Consider the following 25923-nt stretch of genomic DNA (forward strand, 5'->3'; position numbering starts at 1 on the left):
CTCTCCTCTATCCCTCTTCTATCCGCCTCCCACTCTCTCCCAATTTATTTCAAAACCCCCTTCCCCTCCCCCTTTTCTGATGAAGGGTCTAGGCCCGAAATGTCAGCCTCTCTGCTCCTATGATGCTGCTTGGCCTGCTGTGTTCATCCAGCCCTGCACCTTGTTGTCTCATCTTCTCAGAGCAAATTGCTTTTTTTCTAGTTTGAAGACATATCCACGAATTTACTAATCAAAAACAATAGGAATAACAGGCTGTGAATTATCCAATACCTTGAAACAAAGAGCAGTAAGTAGCTATTATGAGTAAAAGTAGCAGATAAAAGAGGTAAGGTTGCAAGCTGGAAATTAGAAATAAAACCAGAATGTATAGCAAATCAATCAGCATCCAAAAGAGAAAAATATATCAACATTTTAGCTCAGACCCTTCAGATCCTAACATTTTCTCACTTTCACCCTGCAGATTTTCGTTATCCAAACCACAAGCCCCTCATCATTGTATTGTTAAAAACTGTGAAGTGGCAATCTTATTTGGTCCTCTTTGTCCAACTCCATGACAAATTCAAAACACTGATAAGTGTCTGCCTACTTTACCAAACAGAACAGCATAAACAGCATTATTTACCTAAAAGGAATGATCTAGATTCTGGTGCAGCTGTGCGACTAACAACATATGCTAATATTTAGAATTCACACTGCACACTTTAACTGCACATCTTTGCCTACTCCATTGCTGAACATGGTTGATGAAAATAGCACAGTGACAACAAACATTAGGACATGTCAGACTCAAATAAGCAAGTGTAAAATAGAGTAGGTGAATTCAATGTCAAGTCAGGGAGAGAAAGGCGAATAAAGACAATGAAAAGAAGATTGGATTAAGAGAGAGAGAAACAAATTTTGTGGACAGAATTTAAAAATAATGTAAATTTTACACTTTGAAAATCTTGAATAATTAATACGTGAAGGAGTGAGAATCCATCTTTAAATAGTTCATTTTCAACCCTAAAAATTTAGTGGTGCTAATTAACAATTATCACAATCTGAAAAGGATTTTATACTAGAAATAACAAGGCTTAAACTTGCTTAGAAAGTTTTTAGTTTGCATGTACTGCACAAATAGACTAACTTCAAGCCTTTTTTTTTATTGGGAGGCAGAAAGCAGAACTTTTACAGTCGAGCACCAAATTTAGAATATTTACATTTAACCATGGATCTGCTCCACTGTTGAAGTCACTACCATCAATGCATAAATAACAGAGAACACAATTCACCTCACTATTGTTTTGATAGCAAAATCTGATCCATCATAGATTGAGTTATAGCAAATCCAAAACATTTTTTCACATCATGATGTTGCAGGATGGTCATTCCAACTAAACAAATTATATGGCACAACGGTATTTTAAAGTACACGTAATCCTTACATAATGCTATTGCCAACTCTGGAAGTTACATTTGAGTTTACATAGTAAACCATTTTCCCCCAAAATGAAAGCAGATGAATCTGGTTCCGGATCTGAGTCTGCTCTGAACCAACTGGAAAATTATGCTTCACTTACATAGATTAACACTAACCTATGTCATCCAGTTATTTTGGATCATTAACAGAGTGGATGAGAATCAAGTTTCCAAAACTCTACCCCCACAATTCTATATGCCTAATATCAATGTGTTTGCATCCTGATGGCCCAATTAGTTCTCACATTTTTTTTTCCATGAAAGTCAATTGCCTCTCACTTGTCTGATAATCATTGTCCAGGCTATCACAATCGTCTCACGATATATTGAACTAATCAATCACCTGTTTTCTGTGCTGTTTCTCTTATAATCATCTAAAAAAAATGGATAGAGTTGAATAAGTCAATGACCATCATAAAATTATTACACGGTATAATTTTGTAGATTCAATTTTATGGTACTACAAAATACTTAATACAACAAACTGGATTGGCATTTCAGTACTGTCATTAAGGCAGTTGAATCTACTTTCTATCATACAAGTAGTGAGATCAATATGTTTGTCAAAAATGAGCAAGCAAAGTTAAGTAAAAGATGGGTGGCACAGTGGCTCAGTGGTTAGCACTGCTGCCTCACAGCACAAGGGACCCAGGTTCAATTCCACCCTCAGGCGACTGTCTGTATGGAGTTTGCACATTCTCCCTGTGTCTGCATGGGTTTCCTTCAGGTGCTCTGGTTTCCTCCCACAGTCCAAAGATGTGCAGGCCAGGTGGATTGACCATGCTAAATTGCCCATAGTGCCCAGATGTTTAGGATAGGTGTGTTAGACATGGCAAATGCAGGGTTAGGGGAGTGGGTCTGGGTGGGATGCTCATCAGTGTGGACCTGTTGGGCCAAATGGCCTGTTTCCACACTGTAGGGATTCTATAAAAAAACTTTATGTTATAGCATTGCAGCAAAATCAATTTGAACTTAGTGCAAACTACTCCCTCCCCCCACTGCCTTTCTCAAATTTTTGGTAGTATCACCTTTACTATTTTCAGGGTTTCCATTCATTGGACTCCACTTTAGAAGAGGCTTTCAAAAGGGGATAATAGATTTATTGGAATCTTGATGGTTATGAATTAATACTAAAGAAAGACTTAAATACTTAGTACAGATTATGGGATGATGTCATAAAACTATTCCATATTATGAAAGGACGGAATAGATGCAGATTGTTTAGAAAAACTGAGGGGTGAAGAATAGTGGGTCCTGAATGCAAGATTATGTGTAATATAAAAGTAGAATATACAATGCAAAATAGAGCATTGAGGTCACTAAGCCATGTCAGTTCCCATGCTCCACACAAGCGCCCCCACCCCCCCGCCCTCTTCAATATATCCTCCTGTTCCTTTCTTTCCCATCTTTTCATGTAGATTCTTCTGAAATGCAGAGATGTAGAATCGTGAGGGCATGAGAAACCTATTTATACTGAGAATTTACAGAAATAGCATTCAAAACAAAAATTATATCAACATTCAAGGTCAGAATGTTTAAGTGAATAAAGGAAATGATGATATTGTGGTATGAAATGAAAGTGAATGCATGTAATTGCTACTATTTGCTTGGAATGGAGGAAAATACTTTCTCTGGACTAGTTGGTTCAAATGGCTCGCTTCCACGTTTTTGCAATGTCCATGAATTTCCAATTAAGATGAGGCTACCTGTTGCTTTGTGTGAATTAAAGACAGGACTTGGAGTATGTTATTATATTCCTTTAAATGGGATTTTTAAAAAGCTTCTTGGTTCAGTTTAGTGAAATTCTCACTTGGTACTTACAGATTAGTTTACTCCACAAAGATGACAGTCATTTTATTATCAATAAATAACCAGACCTTTTGATGTCCAATTGGATCAGTGCTTGTCCTTTTAAAAATATCAGCTTCCAAATAAAGACGTTATGCTTCATCTTCATTACTTTTTGTATAATTTCCATATTTAATAAAAAGCACTGTATATTGCTAAAAGCAGGGAATAATGTTTCATCTTGGATTCAAAAGACAAATGCAAGAACACCAAATTTCAAACAAACAATCACAATAATTTATATGATAGAATGGAAAGAGTGTTGACTAGTTGATAAGTCAAATTTTGGTTAGTTGAGGCATTGCCATGGAGAAAGTAACAAACAACTATTGGCTCTCTATGCTTTGAAGTAATTCAAGAAATTTTGCAAAGCTTAAACATTTAATTTTATTTGTAGGAAATAGGTTTCTGTATAGGAATATTTTCACTTTTAGCATGTATAAATGAACCTTGTTGTAAACTTTATTGATTATTTTAAATTGATTATTAGTGCAGGAATATTAAAGCCCTCTACTACCAAGCAACTGTTTGAAAAACTGTGTCACTGAGTTTAATAAATGCACTAGGCCTGGTCACTTGATACGGAAATTGCCGTAGAAGCAATCAGAGTCTTGGGAACAATCAAATAGAACCAGGCCATTGGCCTGACATGTTTGCAACGCCAAATGAGAGCAATGAAGCATAACCCCACTTTCCAGCTTTACTGTATAGCCTTGTAAAATTAGAAGACTTTTCAAAATTTCAGTCTCAGAGTCTGGGCATTGCTGACAAAACTGACAATTATTGCCTTTTCCTTGTTGCCCTGAGAAGGTAGGGATGGCCTTCTGCTGAGTTGTTTATTAAGCTATTAATTAAAAATCAATTACATTTATATGAGATTGGAGTCACATATCAGTAAGGTCAGAGAAGGATGACAGCCAAAGAATGACATTTAGTGAGCTAGTTGGATTTTTATGAAAATCAAAAGGCAGTGGGAACAAAATATCTCATTATTTTTAAGGCAGACAAATTGTTAGTTACTAATTGGATGCAAGATTATCAACGATAAGCGAGAATGCGGAGTTGAGATGGAATCGGATCAGCCATGACCTGATTAATACCAGAGCAGGCTTGACAGCCGAATGGCCTAGTGTTCTGAATTCATATGTATGGTGTAACAGCTCCCTAGTAAATGTTACTAACAGTAATTAAATTTTCAATCCAATTATGAAATTTAAACATGATCTCAAAATTATTAGCTGAGACCTCTGGACTATTATACCAGTAACGTAATCACTGCACAATGTATTATTAGAGTAATACATTGTTTTCATTGCCAATCCTGTGCAATAAATTTTTGATTGCATGGTTTGAGCGCCATTGTGTTGTAGGTTATCAAATACGCAAGTTAAAATCATACATTGCATTCACTTTATACACAATTTGAGTATCAGTGCTGGTTCAATTTTCATTTTGAGCTGACTCATCCATTGTTTATATGAAATTACTCTAGGGCCTAGGTATTTTTACACATTGTATCTAGGAAGTCAGGTTTAGTTTTCTTGGCACCAACAAAAAGCTAATTTAGGGATTTTATTTCACATGTGCAAATATTCACTTCATTCCACTTTTATAGATTTAATACCCGATGAAATTCAGTGGAGCTACCATTTAAACTTTTGAAAAATGAAAATTCAACAAGCAGGCCTTGTAGTGTGAATCTTGCTCTTCACAATCAAATGCAAGTTGTAGGAGAACATATACATATACATTGGTTATGATATTATAATATTCACTTACTGAAAATATCACTCGACAGAAAGTAAGAACAAGGCTAATGATCATTTACCTATAATTACAACATCATCAGGCAAGAACAGCAAGATGAATGAACTATATGACCAATTAGAGAACTTCAGCATATAATAATGGTAATATTTATGGACAACCGGGGAACATTTTCAAGCAAAGGTAGGCTTTTTAGTAAACATAGGATATATTTTTTCAGGTTAACCCAGAATGGTCAGGAACTATTTGATGGGATTTTACTAATTAAACTAATTGTGACTGGACTTGGTCTAGTTAATGCTGAGTGTAGGTTCCTCAGAACAAAAAGTCTGAATAAAGTTTCCTAATTAATAAATCTTAACTGGTTTAAACCACAGGGATAAGTGTAAAAAGAAAGTTTCCAAGTCTTGAGAAGCCAACTCCTTAAATGCTTCTGTGATAATTCTGCGCATAATACAAATATGTTAAGGTCAAATGCAGAAATATGCAAATTAGAGAAATTCAGCTAAAGTATTGCAAGGGATATTTCATCTATAGGATATAGGGGAGGGAATGTAGCTCTAATTGTTAAGGAGGATTTAATCATTTAATTGTTCCTGAGAAAGATAATACTGATGAGGATGGCATTAAACAGAAAATTAGAGATCCATACAGTAAGGGTATGGCTGTTATTATGGGTGACTTCAATCAAAATATTGATTGGACTAACCAAGCTGGTAGCAATGTGATGGAGGAGGATTCCCTGGAATGTATGAGGGATGGTTTGCTTGACCAATATAGTATTATATAATGAGAGAGGATTAGTTAGCAATCTTGTGGTGTGAGATCCTTTAGGGAAGAGTGACCATAATATGGTAGAAGTCTTCATTAAGATGGAGAGTGACACATTTAAATCTGAGACTAAGGTCCTTAACTTAAAGAAATCTAACTTTGAGGCATGCAAGGGCTAGGATAAACTAGCCAAGGATACTTAAGCGGTTGATGGTGGATAGACAATGGCAAACATTTAAAGAACACATGGATGAACTTCAAAAATTATACATCCCTGTCTGGCATAAGAGCAAAACAGGAAAGGCGATTCAACAATGGCTAACAAGCGAAATCAAGGAAAATTTTAAGACCAAAGAGGAGGCATATAAATTTGCCAGAAAAAGCAGCAAACCTGAGGACTGGGAGAAATTTAAAACTCAGTAGAGGAGGACAAAGGGTTTAATTTGGAAGGGGAAAATAGAACATTAAAGTAAGCTTGCAGAAAACATAAAATCTGACTACAAAAGCTTCTATTGATATGTGAAGAGAAAAAGACTGGTGACGATATATATAGGTCCCCTACAGTTAGAATCAGGTGAATTCATAATGGACAACAAAGAGATGGCAAACCAGTTGAACAAATACTTTAGATCTGTCTTCACTAAAGAGGACACAGATAACCAACTGAAAATGCAAGAGGGCAGAAATAGCAGACATATTGGTGATTACTTTTCAGCTCTGGAAGAGTTCCAGTGGATGGAGGGTAGCTAATGTAACCCCACTTTTTAAAAAAGGAGGGAAAGAGAAAACAGTGAATTATAGGCTGGTTAGTCTGACATCACTGGTGGGGAAAATGCTGGAGTCAATTATTAAGGATGTAATAACTGAACATTTGGAAAGTGGTGACAGAATCAGTCCAAATCAGCAAGGATTCACTAAAGGGAAATTACGCTTGACAAATCTGAATTTTTTTAAGAACGTGACCAGTAGAGTAGACAAGGGTGAATCAGTTGATGTTGTGTATCTGGACTTTCAAAAGGCAAGGTTCCACACAAGAGATTAGGAAGGAAAATTAAAGGTCATAGTATTGGAGGTAATGTATTGATGTCGATAGAGAATTGGTTGGCAGATAGGAAGCAGAGAGTTGGAATAAACAGGTCCTTTCCAGACTGCCAGCAGGGTTCAGTGCTGGGACCATAGCTGTTCACAATATACATTAATGATTTGGATGAAGGAATTGAGTGCCATATCTCCAAATTTGCAGATGACACTAAACTGGGTGGCATTATGTGCGGTGAGGAAAATGTTAAGAGGCTGCAGGGTGACTTGGATAGGCTGGCTGAGTAGACAAGTGCTTGGCAAATGCACTATAATGTGAATAAATGTCAGGTTATCCACTTTGGTCACAAAACAGGTAGATTATCTGAATGGTGGCAGTTTAGGAAAAGATGAGGTGCAATGAGACCTGGGTGTCATGGTGGAACAGTCGCTAAAGGTTGGCATGCAGGTGCAGCTGGCGGTGTGGAAAGCTAATGGCATATTGGCCTTCACAGCGAGAGGATTTGAGTACAAGAGTAGAGATGTCTTGCTGCAGTTATACAACGCCTTGGTGAGGTTGCACCTTGAGTATTGTGTGCAATTTTGGTCTCCTAGTCTGAGGAAGGAGATTCTTGCTATTGAGGGAGTCCAGTGAAGGTTCCAAGGGAAGGCAAGGACAGCATAATGTGGTGAAGATTAGTGAGAAACAAAGGATTGGGAAGCCTTTAAAAATTAGCAGGAGATAACAAAAAAAGCAACTGGGGGGAGAAGATGAAATTTGAGAGTAAGCTAGCTAGTAATATAAAAGAAGGTTGCAGAAGCTTTTTAACAGTGAGACAAGAGTGGACATTGTTCTGCCGGAAAATGAGGCTCCGGAATTGGTAAAGGGGAACAAAGTAATGGCAGAGGAACTGAAAAGGTACTTTACATCAGTTTTCACAATGGAAAACATCAGCAGCAAACCAGAACTTAATGACAATCTGGGGGCAAAGGTGAGTATAATGGCCATCACCAGGGACGTGCTGAAGGTGGATAAATAACCTGGACCAGACGGCTTACCCACCCACAGAGTTGTGAGGAAGATAGCTGAGGAGATTGTACAGGCATTGGTGGTAATCTTTCAGGAATCACTGGAATCAGAGAACTGGAAAATGGCTAATGTAACACCCCTGTTTAAGAAGGGATGGAGACAGAAGACAGGAAGACATAGGCTGGTTAGCCTGACCTGAATCACAATAAGATTTTAGAGTCCATTATTAAGAATGAGTTTGTGGAGTACTTGAGCATTCATTGTAAAATAGGACTGAATCAGCATGGCTTCATCAATGGGAGGATATGCCTGACAAACAGTTTGAATTCTTTGAGGAGGTAATGAGCAAGATAGGCAAAGACAGCCAGTGGACATGACCTATTTGGATTTCCAGAAGGCCTTTGACAAGGTGTCGCATGGAAAGCTACTAAATAAGATCAGAACCCACGGTGTTAGGGGCAAGGTACTGGCATGTATACAGGAAAGCAGCAGATGGAGTACAAATGTGGGAAAATGTGAGGCTATGCATTACTGTAGGAAGAATAGAGGCATAAACTATATTCCAAAATGGGAAAAGGCTTCAGAAATCTGAAGCACAGACGGACTTAGGAGTCCTAGTTCATTATTCTCTTACAGTTAACATACCGGTTCAGTTGGCAGTTAGGAAGGCAAATGCAATATTAGCGTTCATTTCAACAAGGCTAGAATACAAGAGCAGAGACGTACTGCTGAGGCTCTGTCAGCATCTGCAGTAACTTGCTCCTGCATTTGAAATATTGTGAGCAGTTTTGGGTTCCATATCTATGAAAGGATGTGCCGGCATTGGAAAGAGGTCCAGAGGAGATTTACAAGATTGATCAAGGATGAAGGGCTTGTTGAGGAGCGGTTAAGAACTCTAGGTACATATTTGATGAAGTTTAGGAGGATGAGGGGGGATCTGATTGAAACTTATAGAATACTGAGAGGCCTGCATAGAGTGGATGTGGAGAAAGTGTTTCCACTAGTAGGAGAGAGTAGAACTGAGGGCACAGTCTCACAATAAAGGGAACAACCTCTCAGAACTGAGATGAGGAAGAATTTCTTCAGCCAGAGGGTGGTGAATCTGTGGAAATCATTGCCACAGATGGCTGTGGAAGCCAAGTCATTGAATATATTTATGACAGATAGGTTTTTGATTGGTGGGGGTATCAAAGGTTACAGGGAGAAGACAGGAGAGTGGCGTTGAGAAACATAGCAGCCATGATCTAATGACAGAGCAGACTTAGAGTTGAACGGCCTAATTCTACTCCTATATCTTATGGTCTTTATTCCATGGCAGCTAGAACAATCCAGTCATCCCAATTTCTCTGCTTCATCCTAATAACCTTGGAAATATATTTCCAAGTGCCTATCCACGACTACATTTACAGGCAACACTGCCACTAAATGAAACAACAAACGACCATTCGCAGAAGTGCAACATTTAAGGGTGGAACTTCTCTGAAAATCAGTGGAAGTATCGAACTTAATTTATCTTTGCGGCAAATCTCCAATCATTCTATTTAAATGTAGTAGGGAACAGTTTGCAATCTTGCCAGAAACAACTATGAGCTGACTTTGATAGCAGAAGTATTACATGACTGCAAATTATGCAGGAAAATATGGGGGAGGACAAAATGGTATCTTCCCTTTTTTTAATGAATATCTCAGACTGAAATCTGTTTGAATTCCTGTCCTGTAATAAATTAAACATTTAAATATTTGAAGGCCCAGTGTAGGTAATTGCTTAACAGCAGTTGTGTTGCGAGTGCATCTGTGGATGTGCAGATGGATGACAGTGGCCATTTTTAATAGGGGCTATCAATCACATTTATTAGGGATGGAAACATTGTTTCCTTTTGAAATAGGTCATCTTCATTGCCATCCCTGTTGCAGCCAATGAATCTCAAGTCTTTACCGCTAGATGTATGAAATATTCTTCCTTCTTCGACTCCCCTTGTGGCTTTAGTCCAAAACCTAAAAACTGTGAAAAAGAAAGATTTGCATTTATTTAGCTTTTCATAACCACCAAAAATCCCAAAGCTCTTTTTTTAAATGAAGTATATTTTGAAATGTAATCACTGTTGTAGTGTAGGTAATGTGGCACAAACTCTCTCAAACAGCAACATGGTAATAACCATAACATCTGTTTTATTGTGATGTTGGTGGAAGGATAAACATCAGCCAGGGATAATTCCACTGATCCTTTTTGAAAATAGCACCATGGGAACTCAAGCTAGCAGATTGTACCTCATTTAAACATCTCATCTGAAAGGCAGGACCGCCAACAATGCAATGTTCTTTCAGTATTGCGTCAGTATATCAACCTTGATTTTCATGCTGAAGCGCACATGGGACTTGAATCTAGAAATTCATGAATCAGACATGAATTTGCCACCACTGAGTCACAAATTAATGCTTTGCTTAGTCCTTGTACCATCAGATAATGGGAACAGCTTAACTTTGTGTATTGTATCTAAATGAGTCATTATCTTGTAACAAAACCAGAAACTTGCTGGAGAAACTCAACAGGTCTGGCAGCATCTTTGGGGAGAAAGCAGAGTTAACATTTTGAATCCAGTGCATCTTCATCAGAATTGCTAATAGATTGAAAAATGTGGTATTTATGCTGAATTAGAAGTTTCTGGCAAGGTGAGATAGATTATGGATAGCAAGCCAGGACAGGAATAAAAAGGCTGAATAAGTAAAAAATAAGAGCTAAGAGTAGGAGAGAATGGGTGAGCTGTACTGAATGCAATCCATATAATGTAGGAGTACTTGTGAATGGGTGACTGTGCTAAAAGCAACCCATATCATAACAGGACCAAATGGAAGGATTGAATCAGACTCTAAAGTTATTGAACTTGATGTTGAGTCCCAGAGGTTGAAGGGTCCCCAAACAGAAAATGAGATGTTGTTCTTTGAGCTTGCACTAAGGCTCACTGCAACACTGCAGCAATCCTGCAACTGAAATGTTGGTGTGTTATCCAACACTATGGGTCGCATTCAGCACAGCTAGCCCATTTTCTCACTTTTGGCTTTTATTATCACTTATGCAACTTTTTGTTTTTGTGTCCTAGCCTGCCATCCATAATCTCTTTGTTTACCTGCCCCTTTCATCTCTCTCTCTCTCTCTCTCTGTCTCTCAACTTTAGCTCCATCTCCACCTCTCCGCTAACCTCTTTCCCCCCCCCGCCTCTCAAAATCTCGACTACAATCAGTTCTGATGACAAGTCACTGGACTCAAAATGTTAATTCTGCTTTCTTCCCACAGATGTTGACAGACCTGCTGAGTTTCTCCAGCAATTTTTGTTTTTGTTTCAGATCTCCAACATCTGCAGTTCTTTGTTTTATCATAATCTTTTAAACTCAATTCAATCTCCCCTCAACTCCCTTTGGCCCAAGAAGAACAACAGCAGCTTTTCAACATAACCTTGTAGCTAAATTCCCTCATCTTGGAACCACTTTGGTAAGTCTCTACTGCATCCTCTAATGTGCTTTCACCACCATCCTAAAGAACATTGACCAGAGCTGGACAGTGTACTGTAGTAGTGGCCCATTCAGAGCTTTATACTCAATTAGGTTTTTTTAAAATCACTAATTGTTTCTCCTTCCACAATCCTAGTGGGTAGTAAATTCCATGTTATTATCACTTGACGAAAAGGAAGGTCTTTCAGATATTACCTCTACAGACCTTGCAGAAAACTTAAATCCATACCCCATAATCCTCATAATATCAGCTAATGAAAAAGGTTTTTCCTTGCCTGCCTTATTCAATCTTGTGATAATCTTTTGGCTGTATTTATTGCCAATGCCACACATAAATGGTAAGCTCAAAAACAACCCAAGGCAGCAAACAAGTGACAAGGTGATGAGGCCAGCAGTGCAGGAACTGGCCGAATATGGCCAGCAGTGAGGTGGGAGAAAGCCAGCAGTGAGGGGGAAAGAGTGGATATGACCAGCAGTGATGGAGAAGAAGAGTGCTCATAGCCAACAGTGAAGTGGGGAGGGCCGGGGGATGCAGTGACCAGCAGGATGGCCAATGGGACAGGCAGGGAAGCAGCTGAAGACTCTGTCTTCCCTCTGACCTTCTTCTTAAAGCTATGCTGACTATTTTTAATCAAACCTTGCCTCTCAAAGTGGAGATCAATTCTCTTCTTCAGAATCTTCTCCAATCGTTTCCCTTCCAAGGTGAGACACACTCGTCCGTAATTCCTTGGTTAATCCCTACCGTCCTTCTTGAAAAGTGGAACCACATTAGCTGTCTTTCAGTCCTGTGGCACCTCTGCTGTGGCCTGAGAGGAATTAAAAATTTGGCTCAAAGCTCATATAATTTCCTCCCTCGACTCTCACAACAGCTTGGGATGCAACTCATCCGGTCCTGGGGATCTGTCCACTTTTAAGCCCATCAAAACCTTCATGTGTGGAGACAGAAGTGAATGATTCATTTAACACTCTACTAATGTCCTCCAGTCCCCCTTGGTACCTGATCAGTGTTACTCTTTCCCTGGTTATCCTATTCCCATTAGTATACTCATACAGCATCTGGAGAAACAAAACAAACCCCAAAAAACTGAGGATACTGGAAATCAGAAACAAAAACAGAAATTGCTGAAAAAGACACAGCAGGTCTGGCAGCATTTGTGAAGAGAAAGCAGATTTAACATTTCAGGTCCAGTGACCCTTCTTCAGAACTGATTGTAGCAAGGAAAGAATTGGTAAAGAAGGAGTGGGGAAAGAGTAAACAATAGGTGGAGATGGAGCCCAGAGAGAGAAAAAAAAACATTGTGCAGATAAAAGAATGGGTGAAGGTCAGCCTGGGAAAATCGATAGGTGCTAATGGGGACTATTAGTGGCTGACAATGGATTTTTTGTGGTAGCAGCCCACAAGGCCTGGTGTGTGAGGTTTGAGATAAGGATATGGGAGAAGGTGCTCGGGTATCTTGAGATCCTTCCTTATCTTACCCACCACTATTTATTCATGCCCCCTCTTTGCTGTCCTAATTGCTTTCTTAAGTGTCCACCACATTTTCTATACTATACTAGGGTCTCTGTTGATTTGTTCCCTTCACACCTGCTTAAAGCATCTCTTTTTTTACTCACTCCTGAGGATTCCAAGACATCCAGGGCTCTCTGGGCTTGTTGGTCCTACATTTTGCCCTCGAGATAACAAACCAGTCTTACACTCTCCCAATTTTTCATTTTTGAAAGTCTCCAACTGTTCTGCTGTAGATTTTCCCACAAATAGCTGTTCCCAATCCACTTTGGCTAGATGTTGCCTTATTTTAATCATATCTGCCTTCCCCCAATTTTAGCTATGAAGAAAGGTTGGATAGGCTAGGTTTATTTTCACTGGAATGCAGGAGGTTGAGGAGCAATCTGATAGAAGTTTACAAGATTGTGAATGGCATGGATAGAGTGGGAGGTATGATTTTTTTTTCCAGGGTGGAGGGGTTAATTACTGGGGGAACGCAGGTTCAAAGAGGGGGGAAGTTTAAAAGAGATGTGCAAGGCAAGTTTTTCACACAAAGGGTGGTGAGTGCCTGTCGGAGACAGTGGTGGAAACAGACACAATAGCAGTATTCCAGAAAACCTGGATGAATACATGAATATCCATATCCAGTAAGTGAAGACAGTTTTGGTATGGAAGGGCAAAATGTGTCTGCGCAGGGGAGGAGGGCTGAAGGGTCTGTTCCTGTACTGTGTTGTTCTTTGTTCTTTATTATATGTGTTAACGTAAAATGTTCTCCTGAATACATTTCAAGAAATCCACCCCGTTGAAACCCTTTACACTATGACTGCCCCAATTAATGTTCAGAAATTTGAAATCCCCTGATATAATTATCGTATTATTACACACCTCAGTGAATTGTCTACATATCTGCACCTCTGTTGTTAACTGACTATCTGGGGGCCTCTAATACACTCCCAACAATGTGACTGCCCACTTATTATTCCTAACCTCTCTCCACAAAGCCTCATTTGAAGACCCTTCCAAGATATTGTACCTCTTATTACAGTAACGACTCCTTCATTAATAGTGCAATACCATCTCTTTTACACTCTCCCTTGTCCCACCTAAAGATTCAATACCTCAAAATGTTGAGTTGCCAGTCCTGCCCACCCCGTAACCATGTCTCTGTGATGGCAACAATATCACACTTCTACATTTCAATACACACCCTTAACTCATTTGTCTCATCTTTGATTGATTTGATTTATTGGTGTCACAGGTACCTAAGCACAGTAAAAAGTTTTGTTTTGTGAGCAGTACAGGCAGATCATAACAAACAAGGACATACAGATCATGGGGTGCTTGGACAGAATGAGGCATACAAGGTTATGACTGCACAGGAGGTGCACAAAAGCAAAGTCAACATTAGATTTGAAATTAGAGAGGCCCATTCAGCACTCTAATAACAGCAGAGCAGAAGATGTTCTTGAACCTGTTGGTGCGTATGTTTCAGCTTCTGTATTTTCTGCTTGATGGAAATGGTTGAAAGAAAGCATTACCGGGGTGGGATGGGTCTTTGATGATGTTGGCAGCCTTTCATTGCAACGAGAAGCGTAGATGGAGTCCATGGATAGGAGGTTGGCTTTTGTGATGGTCTGGGCTGTGCACACAACTTTCTGTTGTTATCTATAATACTCCTAGGGCTAAAGTAGAGGCCATCCAGCCTTGAATGGCTCCTTTGAATCACAACATGACTAAACTCTCTCTGTCTTGATTCCTTTAATATATTGTGCTGCATCCTCTCCCCCTACTGAACTAGTTTCAACTCCTCCCAACAGCACTAACAACCCAAGTGCAAGGACGTCGGTTCCTTTCTGGTTCAGGTGTAGACCGTCTGAAGTGTACAAGTCCCACCTTCCCCAGAAATAGTCCCCATGATCCAGGAATCTAAAACCATCCCTCCAGCACCAACTCTTGAGCCACGCATTCATCTGCACTATGCTCCTATTTCTGTACTTCATGGTACATGGCACTAGGAGAAATTCACAGATTACAATTGTGGAGGTCCTGCTTTTTAACCTACTGCCCAGATCCTTGAATTCTTCATACAAGAGCTCATCATTCATTCTACCTATATCATTGGTGTCAATGCGTACACAACCTCTGACTCATCACCCTCTGCCTTCAGGATGCCCTGTAGCTGCTCAGTGACATCCCTAACCCTGGCCCCAGGGAAGCAATACACCATTCTGGAGTCATACCTGTGGTACTTGATTTTATAGACTGTAAGTTTTATTTTTCCCTCTGCTCACTTTGGTGGTCAGTCACTAAAAAATTTCACAAGAGGCTACCAATGTGGTTTTAACAAAATAATATAAAGATTAATTATATTAAAAAAGGGGGGAAACAAACAGTATTACACGAAACAGAATTATCTGAATGAACTCATTACAAATGTCAGAAAAAATTTGAACCCTTTTCCCTCAACAATAACCTGACAGACCCTCAAATTTCAGTGAAAGACCACCTCAACCTCAACACCAAGACTCCTTGTTCAGCTAACAGAGGTGTAGTTGATTTCCTTTTGAGCAAAATTCTGTGTATTCACTCAATGCTATTATTTCAAATTATAGCCAAACCCTGAGAACTTTAAGCAAGCTGCTAACTTAGCTCAATATTATTACCAGACATGGGCGCCTTGTAATAAAATCTTCAACAATCGTGTAGAATGTCTTCCCTTCTCACATCTGTGCAGCCTTCTGTTTCTGGAATTTTCTTTTAAGCAACTCAGGGTGTCTCCCTTTAGACCTGACTATTTTGGAGATTGCTGAACTAGCAGCACCTCTGCTGTTATGGACCTTTCCTTTCCAAGAGAATGTGTGTTTTCAACTTATTCTCTTTCTCTGTGGGTTGTAAAACTGAAATCTGCAAACACATTAACAATCATCTCTCCAGGTTTCTTACTAGTGATTTAGCTAAAATCACAATTTCTTGGAAATGCTGTCTTCAACTCATTGTTCAAAGTTACTTCGACTTTTATCAGACAAAATAAGATCCTTCATATAACTGGAAACTAAATTCATTTCTCCCTCCACCTTAGAACCTAAGTTTCCAAATAACAACATATTATGAGGCTTCACCACACTATAAAATAAAACAAGTGGCCCTAACACTGAGCAAACACCCCTGTACACCATCCTTAGGGCTGTATAATATCCATTTACAACAACTTGCTGCTTTCTGCCCTTAAGCCAATTTTTCAACCAAGCTGTAACTAACCTCATTTCATGAGTCACAATTTTGATAAACAATCTCTGAATTGGTGTTTGTCAGACACTGTCTTAAAATCCATGCGAGCAATTTGTACTACATTCCCCTCATCAACTTTCTCCATTCCTTTCTCTATTACAATGATTTAAAAAAGAGACCTTGCATCTTTCTCATTATATGACCAATGGTATTTTTTACTTATGCAAAGATGGAGGTCTGGGTATGCCAAAATTAGAGATACAAATCCCGATAGTAATTATTAGAAAATGTGAGGCCCTTGAGTCATCAATCAATAGGGCGATCCAAGTGTCCTTTTCAATTCTGCAAGGAGAGAAATTTGGAAAAGATAGAGGGACTACATCAGTTGACAGTCCTGGAAGAGTTAGAAATCTTCTTAGAAAAGAGAACGCAACAAAATCCAATTGCAGGTGCTGAGGAATTTCTGAATTCCCTAAACCCTGAACAAATTGAATGAACAGTAACTTCAAATACGTACTACAAGGCCTGGAGGGAGTGGGCGTTAGCCAAGAAGATGGATTTTAAAAGTCAGGGTTTCAGTGTTAAACATTATAAGACGATAAGGTTTCTAATTCATGGATTAAATCATCTTTCAAGATCAAGTCATCCAAATTAATTAATTGTCTGCTACTGCGATGCAATCTCTATCTGATAAGAACTTTGAAATGAGGTAGACCTCTTTTAAAAGAGGGAAAGTCAATGTGAGGCACCATGGAAAACTCCATTGCATATTTCAGGTAACTGTCCATTTGTTAAGAAGGCTTGAATTAAAAAATGACAAAATAAGGTAGTGGAAAAGTTACATCGTTATGTTAGGAAATATGGATGGACAACTTATGTAGATCCATACCTGAGGAATGAAGGAAGGAGTTCACTGGAAACCCAATCTGATATTTAAGAAAGATGTAAAATTAGTGATAGCAGATATCAAAACTCAATTTGAAAATGATGATAAATAATTGGAAAAGACATGAGTTGCAAAAGCAACAAAGTATAAACATCTCAACCGGGAATCACTGAATTAACAGGGGGCATACAGCCCATCAATTTTGGTTTTGTAATGAGTGCCAGAGGTAAATGGCTAGAACTAAATTACAGTCTTACCCATTAGACAGAGATTAATTATTTCTTTAACTCTGGGACTTTTGTAGATTTTTAATGATAACTAAATGATTTTTATCTGCCCAGTGAATATTTGGACATCACTCTAGTTCATGAAGATTAATATTGCTATTTACTCTTTATGCTTTTCTTTTATTAATTTTAGATATTTGATTTGGAATTCTAACTGGTATATTTTTTGGAGTATTAAAATACACTCAAACATAGTTTGAGTTTTGATGAGTTTTTTTCCAGCAATTTCTGATTTTGTTTTCAATTTCCAGCATCCACAGTTTCTGGTTTTTGTTTATATCCTTCATTTGCCTTTCTTTCACTTTTCTGCATTTCCTGGCATTGGGAACCTTTTTCTCCTTGCTAGATATCCGCCTCTGCTCTGTTCCTTGTACCCCTTTTATTCTTTTATTTATTTGTATCATCATTAGCTTCTTTGCCTTGTACCCTCATCACTTATGTTATATAATTACTCGCCACTTCATCCTGTCATTGATGTCTTCTGCCATCTTTTCAATAGCTCTGAACTTTCACAAAAGCTGCTCATCTTTCAAGCAACTTTCTAGCTAGCTTCCCCTCCTCCTCTACATCAAATTACAGCTCCAATTTTATTTACAAGCTAGTCCAATATATTTACTATCTTCTGAACTAATTAAAAATGTTAGTCATATGTTTTCCAATAAACAAGTGATCACAGTCAAAGATAATTGTTAAATCCGGGCTATACTAATTCATTGCGACAGAAAAAATACATTCTCTTTAACTTGACACTATAGTTGTCTTTTGAAATCCATACAGATGATCTCTGGACTTTTTGAGTATTACTGCTGCCAGAAATTTACAGGGACTTCCAAAACCAAGAATTGTGTAAGGCTTAAATAAAAATAAAAGCCAGCATGAAAGTGAAAAGACAGCTTAATACAAGGGAAGCTTTGAAACCATTGTGGTTTTGGATCAGGATGTGGATCAGATCAACTTCCAAGCCTGACCACCAACTTCCTTCCATAACGAGACACCTGTCTATGTTAAGCCATGAAAACAGAAGGAGTCTACTCTATTGGGTTGCTCCAAAAAGAAACTTCAGGATGCATTCCAGACCGTCTCCTTCAAGTTGGATAATATCTGACTAGAAGTACATACATATATGCCAAACATCTGAACACAAATGTTTTGGGAAGCTGACTCACTGAATATCTTGGTCACTGAATTCACAAATTTCCAGATGCTGCCTTCATCTCATGATTGTTATATTCATGCTTCCCATGAGGCAGCAGCTGACTAGCCTAAAAAACTGTCTAGGTTGCTTAAATGTCACTGCTGTTCAAATATGTGTGAGCCATGAGCAAATTCCAAGTACTGTGATCCCTTTACCCAGGCTTTCACAGAACAGTAGGCAAGATGAAAGTAGTAAATATTTTGAGTTTTATTTGTCTACATTGCATGTCAAAACAAATTTCCATTTGGATTACCATTTTCTGTTTAACCTTTAACATGCACCCTGATAAAGAAGGGCAGGATTTTCCTTGTGGCCTTCAGGATCTGTAATCAGGCTCAAATAGGGATTAAAATTCTACACAGTGGGGAACACTCACTCATTGAGCCTTTCTTCACATTGGCCAATTCTTGGACAAAGGGTTGGCTTGCTGTCCTTAGCAAGCTCTGAAAACTGGAAAGTCCATGGGATGCTCCGCAGTTGGAAGCAATAGTAAGATGCCATGTCAGGTAATTGACAGAGATGGTGCCCCAAGATGAAGCTGCACCATCTCCAATTTTCTAAGAAATAAAAATTTAAAAACCTCCTTTTATAGCTGTCTTACCAGGGTGGCCTGTACCTTCAGCTAGATCCAGGTGATCAAGAAGAACTGGCACCAGGAAGCTCCCTCTGCACATTCTCCCACTGCCTGCAGGGACTTTGAGGATTGGAAAATCCCTGTTTGCCTCTTAGGTCCTAGGTTTTTATAAGTCTTAATAGGTTTTTTAGTGCCTCAATTATCAACTGCTTCCTAACCTACCTGGGAGGAAATGGTCTGGAAAGAGGATGGAGCAGGGACCCGGCATACTTATGGGTGGCATGAAATTCTGGACACCCATCTCTGTGCCTACACCCACTGGAGGGAAAAACTGCATCCCTAAACATTTATAGCTATGTTTATTCTTTGAAAATGTTTCCAAAGAATAAAAAGGTTTCCAGCCTCAGATGCTGCATAACTCTTGCTTTTAGCATTGAATGCAAGCTTTAAAAGCAAGGACTCCGGCTCTGGGAATCTCACAGGAACATCCAAGGATTCTTAAAAGTGATCAGTCTTCCATAATTCAACGGAAGTCGAGGTCTGCAGACACTTTTCTCCCTTTGTCCAGTCTGGCCCCACCTATATGTGCAACTCTTCCAATTTCCTTGTTACTTTAACGGTTTCCTGACTCTGCCTCCTTTTCACATGGGTGTCCAATCCCTTTACACCTCCATCCCTCACCAGGATGGTCTGAGAACTCTACACATCATCCAGGAAAGGAGGACCAACCTCCCATCATTCCTGACCTTCCACATGTTCTCACACACCACTTAGAATTATATCTGCAGGTCTCATCATTCGCCTGAGCCACGGCCCTATGTTTAATCATGTCCAGTCCTCTTGTCAAGACCACAGTGGTGGTGACTCCAATAACCAACACTCCTCTTTATTTCATATCTTCCCATTCACCATCAACTCGCTCCCTTATACATTGAGTAAAACTGCATAGCTACTTCACTGCCAATATGAAAGGTTTCTGCTTACAGTACTTGTCCTGAGACTCTGGTTTCACTGCTTTACTGATTTTGAACTACTTCCAAACAATTTCTCCTGCCTTGCACTTTGCACTTTCATGCTGCAAGCTTTCACTGCAGCATGGAATGTGGAGTTTATGCAGCTGTATATACCTGGCATCTCTGATGAAGAGCAAGTGTAGCAGTAACACAGGCCACACCAATAGCAGCAGGAGCAACAAAACCAGCAGTTTCCTTCCCTGCAGTGGCATGCTCTCTAAAGAGAGGGAATTAATATCAGGCTGTCCCTGAGGCGGTGTGCTCTCTTCTGCAATGAGAAAAATTAGAGTGTTTCGAGTGAGAAATGGGTCATGGCAACATTTATGCAATTTGATTTTAAGGCATGAATTTGAGATGCCAATCAAATAGGGGTGAGTGTTGGTTTTAAGCAGGTGTCTCAAGACAGAGGGAAATGAGTAGAACCAGTCTGACAATTGCTGTTCTGGAGAATACCGAGGGAGCCAGTTGGCACTTGAAAGCAGAATACCACTCAACATTCCTGCCCACTGAGCCCATTGAGTATCTAACAGCACGTTATCCAGGGTATAGGAACCATAGTCCTGCTGCTCAATGTTCCCATGATTTCTAGGCTCACCGATTTTGTCTTATGAGATTGGCCTTTTCCTCCCATCCATGGGAAACAGAAGGCCCTCAGTGTCCAGCATCAGCTCCAGGGAAGGGTTAGAACTAGGAAGACAGCCTGTGTACATCTAATGTCCATTATTTTCCTTCAAGACCATTGCACAATGCAGATATCCTGACCCTACGTCCATTCTTTTAACAGGAATCTTTCCATTAGCTGATGCACATTGCCATCATCCCACACTGCATGTTTGGTCAGGAAACTTGGAGGCTATGATTGTGTTTAACTGCTGGGATGATTGGGTTTCTGATATCCTGCCAGGATCCCACTGCAGGCAGGTCCTATTTCATTAAAGTTCCAGCACTGGATTCTGAGAAAAGAAAGACATTTATAGGAGAATAAGATCTTGCTCCTCATGAATCCAACATCCTGTATTTTCAATCACATCATCCCTAATGATTGACAACTTTTACAGTAAAATTTAAGCATTTTGAACCAAGGGTATCTGATGGTCCTGAGAATCAATGACACTAATTGGTAAAACTAAGCTGGAATCTACTCATTAACACATTTAATTCGATAATCATATTTAATAATGCACTGACTGAAGACCTAGGAGAGAGGAGGAAGTTTCCCACTACAATTAAATACACACATGTATAAGAATTGTTTACAGCATTTGTTACTTCACAATGAGATCTCTTCTTTTAGAAGAGACCAAAATGTGACATTGACTAAAATTGTTAATTTAGGTACTTAATTGTACAAACAATGAAAAAATAATTAAACTGAAAATCTTAACCAATGTAAAAGGATTTAAACATAGAATTGTTTCTCAATGTGCAAACTCTCTTAATATTAGACAAGTACATTGACAAAATGTATGGGTCAATTTGAACTGCATTTCTTTAACAATTCTCTTTAAAACAGCACCTAATTCTGTCAAAGCCACCCCACCCACAGGGACTCATTATTTCCATTTTTCACTTTGGTTTGAGTTTGTGATATTGCTTTAGGCGACAAATGAGGTGCCAGTTTTTTTTATTGTAAATTTAACACCCACTGTAAACTACAGATGGAAATTGTATTCTTTAAAAAAAAATTAAGAGTTACTATTAACTTAGAAGGTGGTTTTGTTCATTTTTATTCTTTTTGATTTATTTGAATATTGTTGGTTCAAACTGAACGTTACATGCATTCATTTAAAAATGGACTTCAAAGTGTTATTTGCAGAAATGAAGATAATGTGACATTAATATGTAATTAACATTCAAGGTTGAAGCGGAAGTATCAAAAATAATGATGGTGGCTGTAAATGTCCTCAATGGGGTTCCACATGCAGGGTTACTTACAATAACCAGATTGCCAATGCACAATTTATGATTGTTTAAAATCTGAAAATTATTCTCATGGTATGTTAAAGACTCCAGCATAATATTAAGTGTAATCATGAACATTAAACTGCTTAATAACAAGAAATAACATCTATCTTATCTTAGCTGATTTAGAATGTATTCCCTCTAATGACAATGGAAACAAAATGGTGCAGAGAATTCTATAAAAAAACAATATTTATGATAACTTCGTTGAAGAATTTATGTAAATGGTTGAAGGGGGTACAAAAATATCCAAAAGCCAGACACTGAAATAAAGTTCACAGCTATCACCTGAAATGTAATTTTCAAGAAAGGAACAAAGTTTCTCAGTGATATAAGATGGTTGGCAAATCGCCAAGTAGTCTGTGATCAAGGCGGATTTCCAGCATCTGAAATTACTTCCACTAGTGGCAAGAAAAGTGGTCACAGTTCCACTGTGACTCCTCCAAAAAGGAGAGACAATCTTTGATTTTTGACTTATTGAAGGAGTTTCTTAGCATCTGATGTAGTTTGCAATTCATGGTTATAAAATGCAATTTCACCTCAATGTAACTAGAATATCTAGATGGCTAAAATTGTAATTTACGAATTACAGATGGCACTCAAACCAACATATTCATTGTTCACTTTCATTTCAATTTTGTTGATTTTTGTATGCAAATTGATCGTTGCATATGTTATGAAAAATTTTTTCCAATACTTCCTCAAATGGTGGAATTTTCATCTTTAACTTTACATCAATGACTTGTTTATATCTACAGACAATTCAGCTTTGTTGAACTTCACGCACGATATTGCTGAAGAAGCCATTACTGCTGTGTCCAGGAAACTGAATAAAGATGGGAAAGAAGTGGGCACCAATGGGATTGCGGAATTTTATCCAATAAGCGAGGGCATAACAACAGCTGACAAAATTAAAGCTATACTTACAAACGGTCCTCTCATCTGAAAAACAAGGATCAGGGGCTAAACCTTCCCAGATTTTCCTGGACATTTTTGTCAAATTTCTCTGTGAGGCCTCATGAGTTTTCTCATACAATTATCATAAACTCTCATCCAATGCTAGCCTGAATCTCCCACTTGCCATAACTGGGAGCAGTCACCACTGCCAGGATATCATGGGATATCCTGGGATTCCTGGGTGAGCACTATATTTAAAAGGCTGTTGCACACCCAGTCACGCCTGGCAGTCCACAGCTGTCCTGAATGGCTGTAGACATTTTCGCCAAATATGGCAGACAAGGGGAAACCTGGTGCTCTATTATGGGGACAGCAGCCTGAAGATCCTGCTGGATAACATGGTTCAGAAGGAGGTCATCTTCTTCCCTCAGGACTGGCAGATGAAGCCATAACACCAGATCCTCTGCCAGCCTGGTCCACTGCAGTCTGCACAGCCCAGAAAAATACCGAGCAATGCAGGAAAGTGGTCAATTGCCTTCTCCATTCTGCCAGGGTAAATACCACAATCTGCTCTCTGTTACCTCACACTCTCTTTTTCTGCTACTGCACTAACCTCCCATGAAGTCTCATGCTCTACCACTCTCACTATTGCTTTCAAAGTTTTCTTTCACACAACCTCGCCAAGCCCCAACGCCCCACATTTGTCAATCTGCATGCCCTCTAGGCTGTTTACACACTCACTTGGATCACTTCAACTTCCCCACACCTACACTTGTACTAACAGCTGTGCCACCTACTTTCACCTTATCCAATCTCTCATTCCAGGAGAAAACAGCCTACAATAGGGCTGAAAGAGCAGGGGCTGGATATTCATCTCCTCAATCACTTTGAGGAAAAGATCTTGGCCCTGGCATCCTAAGGGGATGCAAAAATCTCCTTGTGTCTTGAAATCAAGTAAGAAGCATCATTCATTGGCACTACTCTCCAAGACCTGCACTGTGAAATTTTTGTCAACATGCTACAACGTCTGCCCCTTTGCATTTTCTCTTTTGTTTTCTGCAGATACCACCAGGAGTTCCATGGTGACTTTAGTAAAAAGGGCTGCTGCACAAGACTTATCCTCCTCCACCTCTAAGGAAGAGAGCACAGAGGAAACACTGAGAAGGCTGTCTCCAGCATCCCCCACCAGCTTAGCTACTGAAGCCTTGGTGAGGAAGAAAGGCCCAGGCTGCTGGCACTGGGAGGACTGGCAGAGACCAGGCACCTGCTCAGGCCCAGGCAGGCGAGGACCGTGTGGGTTTCACCCATTAGAGGCTTCATACAAATGCACAAGCAAACACAGCGCCAACAGGAAGATTTGTCAGGAACACCGGGAAACTGAACACAAAAGGTTGCAGCACCACTCGGGCATGAGATTGTCAGGCTACCTCCAGAGATGCCAGACCCTTGGTTTGCTGAATATGTGCAGATCTGCACTTCATTGCTCTAGCCATTAGCGCTTAACACTAATGACATGGCAGCTATGAGGGGAGAAATTAGAGACCTTTACTTCAGTTAAGGTGCCACTTTCTCACAAGGAGGCAGGGTAATGGCAGCAGGCATGCAGCTGGTGGAAGAACCACATACACGCCTCCCAGAGGTCTCCTCACAGGACAGTCCAGAGATGACCAGGCCTTCTACTTCCACGCTGACTACGTCCCTCAGCCTCGTGGGAATTCAGTCTGAGGAGGTTGCAGCTGGCTCTGGGCAGGACACACTTGGCATGTCAGGCTGTTGGTATATAACACTCCTGGGGTCGCCCAACCACACGTCCAAGGCCAATGGACTCCAGTTCATAGATGTGAGGTGTGTGCAGTTGTTGCTAGTGGAATGTGCCGTCAGATGTCAGTCCTGGGTGTCTAAGATAGAGGAGCAAGTGATGAGCTGGAAGTGCCAGTTACCCACTGTTATGAAAGTATGAGTTTTTTGTAAAATTGATTGTTTATCCAGTTTATGCAAAGATCGTAAAGTTCCCATAAAGGGTCTCTCATTTCTCCCCTCGTAGCTGCCATGTCATTAGTGTTGAGCGCTAATGGCTAGAGCAATGAAGTGCAGATCTGCACATATTCAGCAAACCAAGGGTCTGGCATCTCTGGAGGTAGCCTGACAATAGATGCGTGAACTAAAACTTTATATTCACTATGCAGCATTTTACAGAAGCTGAACAGCATTAGAGTGATGGAGGACCAATTCAACTTGCACATCTCATGATATTAATTCAATGGCTTCCAATGTTCTGGTTCAGTAACTACACCAAAATTGTTCCACTCAGTTATGACATTGGGACTCAAAAGTTTATACAAAAATGTTGGAAAAATCAACAGAAAGATATGAACATTATTTCATAGTTAATGATAATTTTGTAACTGGTTGAAATTTAAGAAGGGTAAATGGTGATATTCACTCTGAGCTGAACTTTCCTGTTCAATTGTCATTAATTGATGGAAATCTTTATTTGCCTTTGCCCAAACATAATGTAGTTCAAGTGAAAAATTATAATTGGAACTGTATAAATTTAACTTAATTAACTTTGTGGTTGTAATTGTTATATATTGTTGTAAAAATGTCATAATTATATCATCTAACAAATTTCACACTATCTAAAATTTCACCAGGACTTTGGTGTATAGAAAACTGGTCAGAATAAATAACATTCTGTGATATTTGGCTGATGATTCTCAAGTGTAACTATCATCTGTTAGAAGTTCAACTACCAGTACATACGCATACATAAACCAACAGTGCTAATAAACCTTCACAATAACCTTTATTACAGTTATTCAGTTCGCTATGGCCACATAAACAGGAAGAGTTTTACAGACTATATGCTTGGAAGTCCTTTAATGGTATTCCTTTTGACTCACCGGAAGAGATATGTTGAAGCATTACAACAACATGCTGCAGTTCCTGTTTTGTAATTTTCTATAACCCCTTTATGTCTGACTACTAAGTTTAATA

The 25923-nt window shown here is 39.3% G+C and overlaps 1 long non-coding RNA gene across 1 annotated transcript in view; it reads left to right on the plus strand.

Annotated features, from left to right (window-relative positions):
- LOC125482925 overlaps positions 1-24984 on the plus strand; it is a 39532-nt gene extending 14548 nt beyond the window's left edge. The window contains exons 2-3 of the long non-coding RNA XR_007261916.1: positions 22788-23880; positions 23989-24984. This is a non-coding gene — a long non-coding RNA (uncharacterized LOC125482925). The remainder of the gene's footprint in view (positions 1-22787; positions 23881-23988) is intronic.
- Positions 24985-25923: the final 939 nt, after the last annotated feature.

The sequence above is a fragment of the Rhincodon typus genome, chromosome 4 (assembly GCF_021869965.1).
Source record: "Rhincodon typus isolate 14 chromosome 4, sRhiTyp1.1, whole genome shotgun sequence".
Lineage (NCBI taxonomy): Eukaryota > Metazoa > Chordata > Chondrichthyes > Orectolobiformes > Rhincodontidae > Rhincodon > Rhincodon typus.